A 7,613-nucleotide genomic window follows, 5' to 3' on the forward strand; every position below is an offset into this window, starting at 1 on the left:
ATGAATTTAGTTATAATTACATGTATTAATTGCATGTGGAGAAACAGTAATGTATGGCATTATGTATAGGAGAATGTCCGAAACCTCGCTATTATTTTCGCACGTGAAGCTTGTTCGAGGCCGTTAGGCCGAGACAAGTTTCACGTGCGAAAATAATAGCGAGGTTCACGAGCCAAACTAATGGAGGACTGTTCTAGCTGTACATGGCCATGACCAAAAGTGTCGTTCAAACACGCAAATAAACGTGCTCAACTATGGGAGGGCGGTGGTTATATATTCACGTACATCATGACACGTACATCAATGAACATCGTGAAACTCGGTAGGCCTATGCAGTATGAGTGATTCCGACATCGACGTGTTTGTTACACAACACCGTTTCACAGACACTTTTGAGGTTGACGTTAATTCAGATTTTGAGATGTTATTAAATTCTGATTGTGATTATAATGCAGTTCCAAACTTTGATGTGGGAAAATGTGAACTGGTTGATCTTGAAGCTTTTTCTTCTGGTTCTGATACTGATTTGTACAAAGCAAGCCAAGAAATTGAATCCAACCTTTTTAATATGTTGCCCTGTAACCCTCCCCCGCAAGTGACGTGAAAAGAACCCCCGACACCTGAAACTCCAGAACATAGCGTAGATTTTAATTCAGCAAGGTTTGGTCAGCCAGCATCAGATTTTGACATTAAGAAATTGTGCGACTCAGCATATTCATCGAATACTGAAAGCAAGAGTAAGTGGGCACTTCGTTTGTATCAAGTGTGGGTGAGAGAACGGCGTAAGAGGGGTAGGAGAGAGGATATGGATTTAAACCCTGGCATTATGCCACTGGCTCAGAAGGAATGTGAACTAAATAAAACTTGATGTTTTTCATAGCTGAGGTCAGAAATCAGAAGGGCGAGTAATATCGTGGAAATACGCTTTACGAAATTGTCTCTTCTCTGCAGTATTACATCAGAAGAAATGGACGCATTTAAACCTTTTCGAGTCTTACTTCTTTCAGGGATTAAGGTCTTTGTTAGATGCAAGAATGAAGTCGCTGGCTAGACACGGAATTGGAATAGAGAAAAGACAGGCTGAAGTGATCAGTGTAGATAAGGAGGACGTGTTGTGGGAGAAGGAGATCTTAGGGGAGCACAGTCCGCAACAGCTATTAGATACAGTGATGTACCTCATTGGCCTCAATTGTGCTCCTAGAGAAGGCGATGAGCATAGGTATCTCAGAACGGGTCCAAACTCACAGTTCGAAATAACAGTAGGTGTAGATGGGTCAAAACGTCTCAGATACATGGAGGATGTATCGAAAACCAAAAGAGGTGGCTTAAAACATCGAAAGTGTCAAAGAAAATGTGTCTACGTCTCCCAGAATTTAGTGTGTCCAGACAGATGCCTTGTCCAGCTTTATGAAAAATACGTGTCACTCAGGTGAGGTATCAATGGATTTGGCAGGAAAATATGCTTCCTGATATATCTTCATAGTTTGTATAGACGTCAGAGTCTTATGAGCTACGCGCAGAATTAGTTTCATCTGCTCTACCTTTTACAAACCAAATGGGTTTAGTCATTGCCGTATACAGCGCATGCTTCTCGTAAAACTCTTTCTGCTCCAGTCCATCTTATCCTTGTTTGCTAGTAAGAAGCGACTAACGGGTCGAGTGTTCAGGTTCGCTGACTTGTTTGACACACATAATCGTATATTAATTCCAATTGCTCACGTTACTGATCACTTGTTTGTCCAGACTCGATTATTCACAGACCGCCGCCATGACGCTACAATATTGTTGAGTGCGACGTAAAAGTAGACTCACTCACTAACGCATAATTAAAATGAGATGCTTAAATCTATGCAAGGGACAGTATCATTAATCACTTTAACTATACTATGTTGCACTCTTTGGAGACCCGTGAAGGTCCCGGGGTAGAATAAGCCTTCAGAAACCCATGCTTGCGATAAAGGGCGACTCAGTTTGTCGTAAGAGACTAACGGGATCGGATGGTCCGGCTCGCTGACTTGGTTGGCACATGTCATCGGTTCCCAATTGCGCAGATCGATACTCATGTTGTTGATCACTGGATTGTCTGGTCCAGACTCGATTATTTACAGACCGCCACCATATAGCTGGAATATTGCTGAGTGCGGCGTAAAACTAAACTCCCTACCTTCACACTTTGGAAACGTGTGTTTATGGTAATTACATTTGAAAATTGATCCTATTTTAAGACCTAAAGACGGAAAGTGCACCGCATTTTACTTGAGGCCTCTGAAATTTATTCGAAGAGATGCGTGGTATGCAGATATTCCGGTTGAGTTGCACCCTTTGAGAGGCACTGTCGGACGACTGTGTAAAATGGCAGGATTTGGTGGATTTTATTCAAATCATTCACCGAGGGCGACTACAGTAACACGTCTCTATGATTCTGGCCTAGACGAGCAGCTGATAGCTGAGAGGACAGGACACAAGTCTCTGGCAATCTGAAGCTGCAAGGCATGGCTAGCTGATACATTTGAATGTTGTTTGTATTGTTTGCTTTTCCGAAATATAAAGAATGAAAATCGTTCAGTGTGCGCATAAGAAAAATCTCAAGGGAACTATTTCCATAACCTATAATTCATTCCTTTATTGTAGAGGACCTCAGCAGAGATGGAAGCCCGCGTAGATGGTGTCATTCAGAGGAAGTCCAGTAAAAGTACATGCGCGGCTCTATCGACAGTCAGCAAGCCTACTGAGACAGACACGGCACCGTCACCAACAGCTGCACCAGTTTTGACCACCACCAACAAGAGTGATGACGGCACTGCTTCGGAAAAGGAACGTGATTTGAAACTTGTTCTGAGGGACGGTGTTGTCTTGTCGCTGACATTCTGAGTTGAGAATAAACGTTATACCGGCCATGACATAATCTATTGTTATTTATTAAGACAGTTGAGAACATGAAACACATTTCCTGGTGTAAGGTCGTCCGGGAATTTGTCACAACATAATTTTGTGCAAATCCTGCTGTATTATGGGAGGGTCATCGCTCTTCTTGAACTATGGGAGGGTAATCATTCTAGGAAAACTATGGGACGATTTGATATTTATACTCCAACTATTGGAGAGTCAGCAAAATGATTACATCTATTCAAATGTCAAGAACGTTCACGTAACTTTGTTTTAAGTATGACAATTAGAGAAGCATGAACTGTCCTTGTTATGTCTGTCAACGCTATCGGCATTCAAATCATGTTGCAATTTAACGGAGAATGGATAACTTGACATAGTCTTGGTGTATTAAAAGAAACAGTTTTCTGCTCAACGTTCTGTTTTTTTTCAATCAGGTAAGTATCATCTGGCATATGTCGTCGTTTTACATGTAACTTTTTGCAGTTATGAAATTCACCTGAGGTTATATAAAGGTGATAAATAAATGCTCTGACAGTAATGAGTTTTGACTTCGATATAGGTACCACTTGCAGAATACCACTAGGTCCTTCTGTCGATCTGCACTAGTCACCACTGGATACTTATGGTTGCCAATATGAGGACGCATGATATACGTATTCTGGATTCCATAAAGTCAACAGTGAGAGCTACAAGATACATTTCACACTGGCGGTAAGTACTAACAATTTGACCTCTTCCGTTACATCCACCTAAAATGGTCCAACTTACAACGTGACATAAGTATATCTGTGAGGGTTCCTGCCTCCCTGTACACTGCCGTTCTATACACAATATGGTATGTACCTGTCACAATGACATAACGGCCATTATCTTTGTTGGGTAATGCTGGTCAGGCTGAAGACGTCGGTAGTTAACATTTCCACGATGGATTGCGAGTGAAGTCGACATTTAATTGCAAGTGAAGCCTCAATTCGACAAGACGGACCCAACAGTACCCGATACTCACGACTACGCCAATGTCACTCGTCAATTATTCGTCAACTATTTGTGATGACTATAGTCGTCAGGCAACTTTTCTTAGGTTTATTACATTTAATAGGTGTCCACTTACCTAATATTCTTTCTATTTGCCAGACTAATCATCTAATCTAATCAATCAAAATTAATATAGTGCCATGATTCCGCAGAGGAGTACCTCTTTACTCATATGCGTTGTACATGCATATTAAAAAAAACCCAGATACACAGTTTTGCTGTTGGGCTTAATAGATGCCTCGGACATTTGCCATATCTGTACCAGGCTATGTTCTTGGGAACAGTCTGTAGAACACAACCAATACGTGGACAGGGCACAAATCACATTACGTTTAGGGGCATGTCATGTCCAGTTCCTGGTATTTTGCCCACAGCAATCATTTATGTGTTTTATACAAAAATATATATCATCGTAAATGTACTGAATGTGAAACGCTACTGTGTCTACATTATGCATACCTTTCAAAATATATATATTACAGGGAGTTCATGAAAAAAAAACGATATCCTGGGGATGCATGCTGGACACAAAAAGAAGTGCCCTGTAGCCTACAGGCGGATGGAAGTAGCTGTGGCGTATTTGTTCTTATGGTAAAGTGGTTCCTAAAAACAATAAATACAAAAACAAAAAAGAGCTGCAATACAGAAAACGGCTGTAATAAAAACACTCTTGACACATCCATTGAGAAGTCTATCTACAATTCAGTACACATTTAATGAACAGAGTAATATCTTATGTGAAGTGGGCAAACTAAAATGAGTGGAGTCTTGAAACACACCTTGCTTATTTGTCAGTATGCTTCAGAATGCTGTGACGGTACTCATTGGCATGTCGTGTTGTGTATTCCGACAGTGTCACTGCGAGTACTTCAGGGGAATTGCAGCCGCTACATTTGTGGAGAAAATGAAGGACAATCGAGACACTCTTTGCGACCTACCATTTTGTAGTGATCCCCCCGAAAGGCAAAAGAAACATCAGTAGGTCTCCTGCGGTGGTTGTGACCGTTGGTGCCATTTCGTTTGTGCTGGAATTGAAGAGCAACTGAAAGGCCGATACATGTGTCCACTTTGCTCCATAGTATGAACCCCGTCTTGTTTACATTCGTCACTGGTGAATGACTGGATGTTTTATATACAATGTGTGACTGCAGAAGATTTGTTACTCAGAACGTAGACATACATGTAGTTCTATTATTATTTGGTGCTGGTGCTATTTAAGTGATAACCCTACTGTATGTGATGGTTTTCAAACGCACATCGTGGGCTATATTGTCGCAAATTTTGTTATATCGCGACGCGTTTGCAGACCCTGAAATATGCGAAGGTGTAAACAACGATATACCTTTGCAAAAGTTCAAATACAGTAGGGATATCACTGAAATCACACCGTAAACACGTCATGAATCTTATATGACTGGAACTCATTTCACTGTCATTTCACCTGTTTGATATTCTAGCTATGTGAGCGACATTCCACCATTGTGATATTCCACTTGTATGAGTGTCATTGCACCTGTATCGGTGCTGTCCCACTTGCATGAGTGTCATTCCACCTGATGATATTCCACCAGCACGAGCATTCTACCAGTATGAGTGTCGCACCTATATAAGTGTTGTCCCACCTGCATGAGCATCATTCCACTTATATGGGTCTTGTCCTACCCATGTCGGTGTTGTCACACCTGTATGAGTGTTGTTCTACCTGCATGGGTGTTTTTCCAGCTGCACAGGGGTTGTCCCACCTATATGAGTGTCATTCCGCATATATGTTTGTTGTCCCACCTGTACTGTATTCGTGTCTTCTATTATAATATTGTCATATTGCATAAGTGTATTCCGTGACATGTTAAGACTTATTTGGACTAAAATATGTCACATACTTGTCATTCTGTGTTATAGAGTTTCTCTCTTAATACACACAGGTACCCGCTGCCTTGAAGATTTTATATCCTGAGACTCACGGGTACCCGCTTCCTTGGGTGGTATATATCCTAACACGCAGATACCCGCATCCTTGTAGACTTAACTCCTCATACACACATGTACCTATTGCGTTGTAGGTTTATCTCCTAATACACACAAGTACCCGCTGCGTAGTAGAATTTGTCTCCTAATACACACTGATACCCGGTTGGTGTAACCGTTGCCTTGGTTACTTATTTCTCCTAAAATAAACAGAGGCATCTGCGGCCTTGTAGAGTTTTATCGCCTGATACATTTAGAGATGTCAGCTGCCTAGTATGGTTTTATCTCTTAACACTCGCATTTACCCTGTGTTTGGTAGAGTTTTGTCCCCAAACACACTCAAAGGAAATTGCCTTGTAGATTTTTTTCTCCTAACACAGACATGGGACATGGTGCCTTTCTCCTAAGACATATATAGAGAAACTGTTTTCTAAAGTGTCACGTGCTTTTACAATATGTACATACATTAAATATATAAGCACTTGGGCTGTATGGCCTGTGAGACACTAAAATGACAGAATATCACAGCTTTACAGTAAAATAAGAGAAAACAATCACATGGAAGTTATAACCACGTTGACGCACGCATGCACACAATAATGCTCTTCCTCACTCATACACTCTCCCATGCATACACGCAATCAATCATTTACACAGATTAGCAATCGGATAATCACACGCTCACATACACAATCACAAGCTTATTGTGGTTTCAGGGTGGTTTATTCCTTATTACATATTCATTAATTAATTACTTAGTTCCCACCAGGTGTGTACTTTGTCATCTGACATATACAGGGGTAACCGCTGCTTTTTAGCATTTCATCTCCAAACATATGTAACTGCTGACCAGCTGCCTTGCAGAGCTTATTGCCTTTCTATAAGGGAAAATACTACATTTAATACTTACGGAAAATAAATCTTTTGTTGCAGATATCGTATTGTTTGTTACAGATATGCTCAATATATGAGCATGTACAAATATGTTGAAAATAACACTTGTACGAATATTGAATGAACTTAGTTTGTGTTTATTTATAAATTTAAAAAATCGCAGCACAAAATATATCTGCATGCAAGATTAGTAATAATTAAATTCATTTCACAAAGTCTTATAAAAAGCCCCGAAAATATATCTACACAGCATTTGTACCATAACTTCAAATTTTAGACAGAAATTTGAGTCGACACTGGTAGTGACGCAAAAAAAACTTCAGTATCAATTATTATGCTACCATATATTAAATTAGTTTATTGCAGGGTGAATGGCACCATTATATAAAAGGACCGTCGTGCATATAACAGACTTATATACACGACATTGTCTTGTCGTGTATATAAGAGCATTATATACACGATGTCGTGTATATAGCCACAGCCCTTGGATCAATGTGTCACGTAGATCTAAAAGACGCGATCTCTGATTGGCTGAATGTTTTTTCGCCGGAACGTAGTTTGGAACAACAAAAATATTATACAGGATTAGGTGAATGCTGACAAAATACATAATAATTGTTTGGATTATTAATAGGTCGTAAAAGAATTCAACTATTATGGTTAGGCTTTGAATTATTCTGATGATAATTTATTAAAAAGTTAGAGGTGTAACAATAACAACCAATGAAAACGGAGAAGACATGAAATAGTGCTGACGATACAGAGGGGAGATAACTCTAAGTATCTTAAGAAGTGTCCGTAAAATGTGTCCAATTGAAACATTAAAT

General features: G+C 40.0%; 1 pseudogene; it reads left to right on the top strand.

The window, feature by feature from the left end:
* The first annotated feature begins 288 nt into the window (after window positions 1-288).
* LOC137283212 (zinc finger MYM-type protein 3-like) lies at window positions 289-2,890 on the top strand (annotated as a pseudogene).
* Window positions 2,891-7,613: the final 4,723 nt, after the last annotated feature.

The sequence above is a fragment of the Haliotis asinina genome, chromosome 5, assembly GCF_037392515.1.
Source record: "Haliotis asinina isolate JCU_RB_2024 chromosome 5, JCU_Hal_asi_v2, whole genome shotgun sequence".
Lineage (NCBI taxonomy): Eukaryota > Metazoa > Mollusca > Gastropoda > Lepetellida > Haliotidae > Haliotis > Haliotis asinina.